Source organism: Tachyglossus aculeatus, chromosome X1 (genome assembly GCF_015852505.1).
Source record: "Tachyglossus aculeatus isolate mTacAcu1 chromosome X1, mTacAcu1.pri, whole genome shotgun sequence".
Taxonomy (NCBI): domain Eukaryota; kingdom Metazoa; phylum Chordata; class Mammalia; order Monotremata; family Tachyglossidae; genus Tachyglossus; species Tachyglossus aculeatus.
The window spans coordinates 128,968,013-128,977,728 of NC_052101.1; the positions used below are offsets into that span (position 1 = coordinate 128,968,013).

A 9,716-nucleotide genomic window follows, 5' to 3' on the forward strand; every position below is an offset into this window, starting at 1 on the left:
AATAATAATAATAATAATGCTGGTGTTTGGTAAGTGCTTACTGTGCCAGGCACGGTTCTAAGGACAGGGGGAGATACAAGTTAATCAGGTGAGACACAGTCCATGTCCCACATGGGGCTTACAGCATTAATCCCCATTTTACAGATGAGGTAACTGAGGCACAGAGAAGTTAAGTGACTTGCCCAAAATCACACAGCCAACAAGTGGCAGAGCTGGGATTAGAACCCGGGTCCTTCTGACTCCCAGGTCTGGACTCTATCCACTGGGCTATGCTGCTTCTCATGAGCAGATAGAGGGAGAAGATTCATTCATTCATTCAGTCGTATTTATTGACTGCTTACAGTATGCAGAGCACTGTAGGAAGCGCTTGGAAAGTACCATTCAGCAATAGAGACAATTCCTGCCCACAGGGGGCTCATAGTCTAGAAGATAAGATCCCTGCCCTCAAGGAGCTTCCAGCCTAGTTTAAACTTCCCTCTCTGTCTGGGATGAGGGTGGATATCAGGAAATCAACACTTGAATCGAATGCTTTGTGCAGTAGAACCAGTTCTCGAGGACTATTTGCAAGTTGATTCTTTCAAAAACCATTTGTTTTCACTCATGTGGACATGGCCTAAAGCAAGGTTTCATGGTAGGAAAAGAATCCCAACTGACTGATTTCTAATCTTGTGCTTGAGCAACCTTGTTATTCTAGTTATTATGAAATAATTACCTTCTGGATCCTCCATTTTAGGAAACCTCTGGAAGACCTAGATGCAGAATTTCAGCGTAGCTGTTTTATTTGAGGTAACATTTGTATTTCATAATAGTTTCTACTACTAACCCCAAGGCTACAGACATAGTCTAGAGATGGCAGATAATGATAAAAATACGAGAAAGGATTCATTAGGAAGCCAATTGTACAAATAAGTGTTCAAGATATTGGTGACCCAAATGATGGAGCAATAACTAATTGAACTGTTTATTTTGTCAGGATAGGAATCAAAGGGTAATGGTACAAAATATACTCTCAATCATGCTCTGATAATAGCAAGATAAGATAAAACCAAAAGCAGTGTGCATTTCAAAATCGGCAGTAGAATGGCATCCAAATCTTCCTTGCAAGGCAAGATTTAGTCCAGAATTTTTCTTCGGAGTGCTGTCAGAGTCAAAGATGGGAAACCTTCACTTCAGAGCCAACAGAAGAAGCTCACTTGAAATAAATCCCCCTCCCCTGCCTCATCCTTGGGAACTCTTGTTGACTGAACATACAGTTCCCATGGATGGGAGTTAACTCATTTATGAAACAGGGACCTTTGGGAGTTAACTCATTTATGAAACAGGGACCTTTTCAAAATGGGTTAGAGCAATAACACTCAAAGGCAGTGAGTATGAGTTGTTCATCCATCAGCCAACATAGATAGCCACTCTTTTTTCCTCCTGTCGATTAATCGTTTCAGTATCTGGCTCTCCCACTAGATTATAGACTCCTAGAGGGCAAGGTTTGTGACTTCAAACTCTATTTTACTCTCCCTAAGTGCTTAGAACACTGCTCTCTGACTGCAGTAGATGCTTAATAAATAGTGATGATTGGTCGATTGACTGATTGATGGAGCTTGACAGGACAATGTTCAAGCTCTTTTGAGGCAGAACTGAGGCCAGAGGACGGAAAGGTAGATAATCATAAAGCAACAATGATGATAATAATAACAATGATAATATTTGTGGCATTTGTAAAGCATTCACTATGGGTTCTAAGCACAGGAGAAGACTCAAGATAATCAGGCCAGACACAGTTCCCTGTCCCACACAATACTCACAGTCTAAGTAGGAGGGAGAACAGGTATTGAATTCCCATTTTCCAGATGACATAACTGAGGCACAGAGAAGTGTAGTGACTTACCCAAGGTGACACAGCAGGCATGTGGTGGAGCCAGGATTAGAACCCAGGTTCTCCGACTCTCTGGCCTGTGTTCTTTCCACTAGTCCACCTTGCTCGTATACTGTTGCTTGGAAACTACATTTCCCAGGAGCCAGTGGCCTACGTTTCCCAGAAACATCTGGGAATGAAAGCAAATGAGCTTTTAAATTCAGGAGTGGGGACACTGTCTAACCCTTGTTCTCTTTCCCTGCCTGCTGGCACACTGACTCTGACAATGTTGACGACTTGCAAGTGCATAATTTTTCTTACCTAGGGGTATATGTGTTCTATTTGGATCTGGTTTAGCATTGCTCTTTTCTTCTACCTGTGCATTAAACTTAACTCCGAGATGGCCTAGGAGATAGAGCACGGGCTTGGGAGTCAGGAGGACCTGGGTTCTAGCCCTGGCTCCACCACTTGTCTGTTGTGTGACCTTGGGCAAATCGCTTCACTTCTCTGGGCCTCAGTGACCTCATCTGTTAAATGGGGATTACAACTGTGAGCCCCACGTGGAACATAGACTGTGTCCAACCTGATTACCTTGTATCTACCCCAGGGCTTAGAACAATGCCTGGAACATAGTAAGCACTTAAAAAATACCCTAAAAAACAAAACAAACAAACAAACAAAAGCTCCCAGGTTCTGAAGTGTTAGGTAAATGCCCAGCCATACCTTGAACCTTGTTCCATCTCCTTCCCCCAGTAGCCCTGATAGATCAGCTCTCATTAAATACCACACAAATAGTAATTGCCAGTTTGGGATCAGCAACTCTTCAAGAGCCCAAAGTCAAAGATAAAATAGCATGGGGATCAGTGTGGCCTAGTGAAAAGAGCTCAGGCGTGGGGTTCTAATCCCAGCTCTGCCACTTGCCTGTTGTGTGACCTTGGACAAGTCACCCTTGGCCAAGTCACTTCACTTCTCTGGGCCTTAGCTTTCTCATCTGGAAAATGGGGATTATCCACTCATTCATCCATTCAATTGTATTTATTGAGCACTTACTGGGTGCACAGCACTATACTAAGCACTATACTAAGTGCTTGGGGGAGTGTGATATAACAGTGAGCAGGCACATTCCCTGCCCACTCTCTCCTTAAACTATGAACCCCATGTGGGACAGGAATCGAGCCTGGCCCGGTTATCTTGTATCTAACTCAGCACTTTGTACAGCGTCAGGTACGTAGTAAGCACTTAACAAATACCACAATTATTCGTATCATTATTATGAAGGCATCCTGCACTCACAGAGCTTTGATGTGAGCTTAGATGGCGTGAGCTTAGATGTGCTTTGCACATAGTAAGCGCTTAACAAATGCCATTATTATTATTATTATTATTATTATTATTATATTGTGGCTTTGCTCCACTCTAGCCAAGAGACAGTCAGCATAATGTGAAGTCAATGATCACAAAATAAATAGACATTCATCGTAAAGTGCTATCTACTCTGGCCATGACCATCGTTGTGGTATTTGTGAGGTGCTGATTTGGTGCCAAGTACTGTACTGAGCACTGAGGTAGATGTAATAATAGTAAAATTAATAACAATAATACTACTAATAATAAGGATAATAATGGTACTTGCTAAGCACTTACTATGTGCCAACCACTGTTCTAAAGCAGAGAGTTAGAAACAAGTTGATCAGGTTGGACACAGTCCCTGTCCCACATGGGGCTCACACTCTGAATCCCCATTTTACAGATGAGGTAACTGAGGCCCAGAGAAGTGAATTGACTTGCCCAAGGTCACACAGCAGACATGTGGCAGAGCTGGGATTATAACCCAGATCCTTCTGACTCTCAGCTCCATGCTCTGTCCACTAAGCCATGTAGGTGCCACCTGGGGCTCACAGTCTAAGTAGAAGGGCAAACAGGTATTGAATCCACATTTTATAAGTGAGTAAAATTAAGGCACAGAGAGGTTAAGTGACTTTCCCAAGGTCACACAGCATGGGGAACCTCTTTGTCTTTGCCTAGTGCCCTCAGAACAGCTGGAGAGGCTACACACATTCCCAAGTCTGGCCCAGCTATCTAAGAATCACATGAATTCATACTCAGGGACCTCTATCTGCCAATGGCTTTCAAATAACCAATGCAAAGGAATGCAAGATCCAGTTTTTCCAAGACACCACTCACCTTGCGATATCAGAAAAAGGCCCCAAATCCTTGAACATTTCTATGTTCTTTGTTTCATCGGGAATGAAAACCTCTCTCAACACATCTTCATTCCTATAGAGCAATGAACCTTTAAGCCCCATTTCTTTTTCTGGTTCTCTTCATTCCCCTCCACTTTGACTTCTGGCTACATGTACAGTGAAAAATACTGGAAGCTATATTTGTTTTCACTTTTACAGCATGACTGGAGCATTTATCATTTCATGAAAACACTTTATGAAGAACAAATCCCCCACAACTATGTCAGGGAAATAGAGTGAAGCTGCTAGAATAGTTACATCTCTATAATTATTTGTTGCTGTTACAGGGAATAGGAGCAGCTCTTGACACAAAGGTTAAATGACATGAGCTGACTCAAATCCATGGCTCTTTTTCTTTCTAAACACCAAGGAAATCAAAAGCATTCTAATTGTCAGTTGGCTGTAATATTTTGGTTTTAAAAATGGGAAGCCCAAGTACAATCTTAGGTCTCCTCTACTGGAGGACAAGTATCCTGTGGGCCGGAAATATATCACTGGCTTATTTGGTCCTTCCCAAGCACTTAGTACAGGGCAGTGTACCCAGTGGGTGCTCAACAATTAATAATAATAATAACAATGATAATAATTATGATATTTATAATAATAATAATGGTGGCATTTATTAAGAGCTTACTATGTACAAAGCACTGTTCTATGCATTGTGGAGGTTACAAGGTGATCAGGTTGTCCCAAGTGAGGCTCACAGTCATAATCCCCATTTTACAGATGAGGTAACTGAGGCATGGAGAAGCAGCATGGCTCAGTGGAAAGAACCTGGGCTTTGGAGTCAGAGGTCAGAGGTTCAAATCCCAGCTCTGCCAATTGTCAGCTGTGTGATTTTGGGCAAGTCACTTAACTTCTCTGTGCCTCAGTTACCTCATCTGGAAAATGGGGATGAAGACTGTGAGCCCCCGTGGGACAACCTGATCACCTTGTAACCTCCCCAGTGCTTAGAACAGTGCTTTGCACATAGTAAGCACTGAATAAACACCATTATTATTATTAAGTGACTTGCCCAAAGTCACACAGCTGACAATTGGCAGAGCCAGGATTTGAACCCATGACCGCTGACTCCAAAGCCCATGCTCTTTCCACTGAGCCACGCTGTGCCAGGCACCATACTAAGCTCTGGGGTGAATGCAATCAAATTGGGTTGGACATAGTCTCGGTCCCATGTGGGGCTCACAATTTCAATCCCCATTTTTCCCAGACGAGGTAACTGAGGCACAGAAAAGTGAAGTGACTTGCACAAGGTCACACAGCAGACAAGTGGCAGAGCTATCAATCAATCAATCAGTCAATGTTATTTATTAAATTCTTACTGTGTTCAGAGTATTAGTACATGGGAAAGCATAATATAACTACTACTACCACTACTGCTGCTATTACTACTACTGCTACTACAATTACTTCTACAGCCAATACTACTGCTACTGCTATTACTACTACTACTATTAATAATAATAATAATAATAATGGCATTTATTAAGTGCTTACTATGTGCAAAGCACTGTTCTAACTGCTGGGGAGGTTACAAGGTGATCAGGTTGTCCCACGTGGGGCTCACAGTCTTCATCTCCATTTTACAGATGAGGTAACTGAGGCCCAGAGAAGTTAAGTGACTTGCCCAAAGTCACACAGCTGACAACTGGTGGAGCTGGGATTTGAACCCATGACCTCTGACTCCAAAGCCCGGGCTCTTTCCACTGAGCTACGCTGCTTCAAGTATTACTACTACTACTTGTAGGATCCCAGTGATCATGAAAACTGGGGATGGGACAATGAAGTGAGAGAAGAAGGGTGTAGTTTGGGGGCTAAAATTTCCCATTATTCTGGGATGTCGGTACTATATGTGACCCAGAATGCTGTGGGATGTGAAGGAAGCATATGTACTGGGCATGCTCCAGCCCAGATTTGGACACCCAAGCATTTAAAGTGAGTAAGAGGAGTGATAGGTCACTGTTAAGCAGGGTGACATGCCATAAGAGAACCAGGTGGTTCAGTGGAAAGAGCACAGGCTTGGGAGTCAGAGGTCAGGGGTTCTATTCCTGATTCCCCCATCTGTCTGCTGTGTGACTTTGGGCAAGTCACTTAACTTCTCTATGCCTCAGTTAACTCATCTGTAAAATGGGGATTAAGACTGGGAGCCCCACGTGGGACAACCTAATCACCTTGTATCCCCCCAAGTGTTTAGAACAGTGTTGGAGGAGCCAACTGCGCAGGTTGAGTTACAGAGGGAGATGAAAGAGGTCCGGTTGGAAGGGGAGAGCCGATCGGATGCCTTAACGTCGCTGGTGAGGACTTTGATGCAGACATGGATGGATGGGTGGATTGCAGATTTTAAGGAGTGAGGAGTTGGCGGTTGAATGTTTTAGGTTTTTTTTTTTAAGAAAAACATTAGCTGTTGTCCATTGCTGGAGACTAGATCATCTTACCTCCTTCCCTTCCCCACAGCACCTGAATATATGTATATATGTTTGTACATATTTATTACTCTATTTATTTATTTATTTATCTTACTTGTACATATCTAGTCTATTTATTTTATTTTGTTAGTATGTTTGGTTTTGTTCTCTGTCTCCCCCTTCTAGACTGTGAGCCCGCTGTTGGGTAGGGACTGTCTCTATATGTTGTCAACTTGTACTTCCCAAGCACTTAGTACAGTGCTCTGCACACAGTAAGCGCTCAATAAATACGATTGATTGATTGATTGATTGATAGATACCAGGAAAAAAACAGTATAGTTGTAATTCTGTGTCACATCTGCTCAGTATTTTACATTTTAAAGTGTACCACCTAGCTCTGTTCAATCAGCAGTGTTGTGTGTGCAGGGTGGGTGCGGGGGCAGTACAGCAGGAGGTAGAGGAGAAGCAGGAGAGAAAGGAAGACTCTTCCACATTCCCCACTTTTTCCCCTTCTCCCCCCTCCCACTTCCTTCTCCCCTTCCCCACCCACCTCTTTTCACTTCCCCTGCCTCACCTTCTCCCCTCCCCCACCTGCCTTTTCACCTCCCCCTCCTTCCCTCCTCCCCTCCCCCGGCCTCACCCGCGTCTCGCCAATCCCCAGATCTGGCCAGGGAGAAATTCTCACAACCACGGAAAATCTGCTTCAGTCACTTTATTTCCACCTAAAGCAGTACAATCGTGGGCCCTGCAAGATGTTAGAGGCCGGTGGATTCTTGTGATGGATCATCTGGCCTTGGTCTTCTCTGGCCGGTTCTCACAGGCCAGGGGGTCCCGGTGGTTTCTGGAGGGTCCTGGCCTGGAGCTGGGGGCTCAGTACCGTCTCGGACGAGGACGTTGCCTCCTGCCGCCTGTGGGAACGATAAGCGAGTTTTGAGGGGTGGTTAGAGAGGCTTCTCTCTCAGGCCCCTCCGGGCATCTCTGCCTCCCTCTCCCCAGGGGATCCGGACCCGTATCTGGAACCCAAGCTCACCTCTCACGGGTCTCCTCCTCCGCCTAGCCCTGCGCCGCCTGGGCCGGCTGCTTCTCGCACCTATTCTTCTCTCCGCCATCCCATTCCGGCCTCTTAGATTGCGACGCCTGACTCTTCTGGTCCTCGCCATGGTGGCACGATCAGGTCAGATCGTCTCAGAAAATAGTTGGCGAATGATTCTCGGCCCGTCCTCCGGGCCCGTATTTATAGCCCTCAGACCCTGAGGCCACTGTGACGTCTCTCTCACTCCCTTCTGGGTCCTCGCTTTGTTGGGCTTGAATCCGGAACCATGCAGCCCCATTGACCCAACCCCTATTGTTGCGTAAGAGATGGGCCAGAGGACTTTGGTAGGGGATGCAGGGCCTGGGGGAGGGTGCGCTGTTTCAAGGTCAAAGTGGGCAGAGAGTAGAGTGCATGCTGGGAGTTAGTGGGTGAAGGGAGCCGACGTGTCAGTTGGAAAATGTTGGCAGAGGGCTGTGATGCGTAACGGGTGGGAGGTTCTGCTGGCTGAAGTGGGTTGGGTGTCCACCAGAGGGGTCTGAGGAGTGGAGAGACATCCCAGGGGACGCTCCAGGAAGACATCCCATCCTGTGAGCCCCACGTGGCTCAGGGATCGTGTCCGATCTGATTCCCTTGAGTAGTCCCTGGCGTTGAACACAGGGCTGGGCCACACTAGGCCCTTGATGATAGGAATTATGGTAGTGGTTATTACAAGGCTGGAGCCAGGGAGCCCCTGAGAGGAGTGACAGGACAAGAGATTGAGCCTTGCGGGACTTTAGACTGTGAGCCCACTGTTGGGTAGGGACTGTCTCTATATGTTGCCAATTTGTACTTCCCAAGCATTTAGTACAGTGCTCTGCACATAGTAAGCGCTCAATAAATACGATTGATGATGATGATGATGAAGATGGGACGGTCAGCTGGCAGTCAGGTAGATTTTGGACATCCAGTTTCAGGCACTTTGAGTTGCAGGAGCAGTCAGGTTGCCCAAGGGCAGCAGAGCGAAGAGCCACTATGAAATCACACTAGCCACTCACTGGGGCCTCTCATCATCATCATCATCATCTTCATCAATCGTATTTATTGAGCGCTTACTATGTGCAGAGCACTGTACTAAACGCTTGGGAAGTACAAATTGGCAACATATAGAGACAGTCCCTACCCAACATTGGGCTCACAGTCTAAAAGGGGGAGACAGAGAACAAAACCAAACATACTAACAAAATAAAATAAATAGAATAGATATGTACAAGTAAAATGAATAAATAAATTAATTGAGTAATAAATATGTACAAACATATATACATATACACAGGTGCTGTGGGGAAGGGAAGGAGGTAAGATGGAGGGGATGGAGAGGGGGACGAGCGGGAGAGGAAGGAAGGGGCTCAGTCTGGGAAGGCCTCCTGGAGGAGGTGAGCTCTCAGCAGGGCCTTGAAGGGAGGAAGAGAGCTAGCTTGGCGGATGGGCAGAGGGAGGGCATTCCAGGCCCGGGGGACGACTTGGGCCGGGGGTCGACGGCGGGACAGGCGAGAACGAGGTACGGTGAGGAGATTAGCAGCAGAGGAGCGGAGGGTGTGAGGTGGGCTGTAGAAGGAGAAAAGGGAGGTGAGGTAGGAGGAGGCGAGGTGATGGAGAGCCTTGAAGCCCAGGGTGAGGAGTTTCTGCCCGATGCGCAGACTGTTTGGTAGCCACTGGAGGTCACACAGCAGACAAGTGTCAGAGCCGGGATTAGAACCTATGACCTTCTGACTCCCAAGCCGCACACTCCGCTCCTCTGATGCTAACCTTCTCACTGTGCCTCCATCGCACCTGTCCCAGCATTGGCCCCTGGCCCTCATCCTACCCCTGGCCTGAAATGCCCTCCCTCCTCAAATCCACCAATCACACTTCCCCCCTTCAAAGCCCTAGTGAAGGCTCATCTCCTCCAGGAGGCCTTCCCAGACTAAGCCCCCCTTTGCCTCAGCTCCTCCTCCCCTCCCCATCACCCCGACTTGCCCCCTTTGCTCTACCTTCCCGCCCCTCCCTTCCCGGGATCAAGAAGTCCCCTCGATCCTCTTGCAGCTCACAGTTTAAGAGGTGGGCAGAGATGTATGTCATCCCCCTTTTACAGATGAGGAAGCCGAAGAAGTTGAGTTACCTGCCCGTGGTCACACAGCCCCATTTTTTCCCCTTCTCCCCAATCCCAC

The 9,716-nt window shown here is 46.5% G+C and overlaps 1 long non-coding RNA gene across 1 annotated transcript; it reads right to left on the minus strand.

Annotated features, from left to right (window-relative positions):
• Nucleotides 1-7,194: 7,194 nt before the first annotated feature.
• LOC119919925 lies at nt 7,195-7,720 on the minus strand. The gene is made up of 2 exons (XR_005447746.1): nt 7,528-7,720; nt 7,195-7,405 (listed from the first exon to the last, which is right to left on the minus strand). It is a non-coding gene; the product is annotated as an uncharacterized LOC119919925 (long non-coding RNA).
• Between the last annotated feature and the right edge of the window lie 1,996 nt (nt 7,721-9,716).